Genomic DNA, 340 nt, shown 5'->3' with positions numbered 1-340 from the left:
ATTAGCTGGGTGTGGTGGCACGTGCCTGTAATCCCAGCTAGTCAGGAACCTAAGGCAGGAGAATCACTTGAACGTGAGAGGCGGAGGTTGCAGTGAGCCAAGATTGTGCCACTGCACTCTAAGTCTGGGTGACAGAGCAAGACATTTCAAAAACAAATAAACAAACAAACAAAAAAACACACACATACACAGGAAAGATTGGGAGAAGTGGCAGAAGACTGAAAGGGGAAAGAGCTTGTTTGTACCAATGGGACAAAGTGGGCCGACTCCGGGCACACTGCTTATGAGTTAGCTCTACTCTGTGAGGAAACTTTTTTATTTTTTATTTATTTATTTATTT

The sequence above is a fragment of the Colobus angolensis genome, unplaced genomic scaffold (genome assembly GCF_000951035.1).
Source record: "Colobus angolensis palliatus isolate OR3802 unplaced genomic scaffold, Cang.pa_1.0 Scaffold236, whole genome shotgun sequence".
Taxonomy (NCBI): Eukaryota; Metazoa; Chordata; class Mammalia; order Primates; family Cercopithecidae; genus Colobus; species Colobus angolensis.
The sequence above is the reverse complement of the archived record's forward strand: the minus strand, read 5'-3'. Positions refer to the sequence as shown.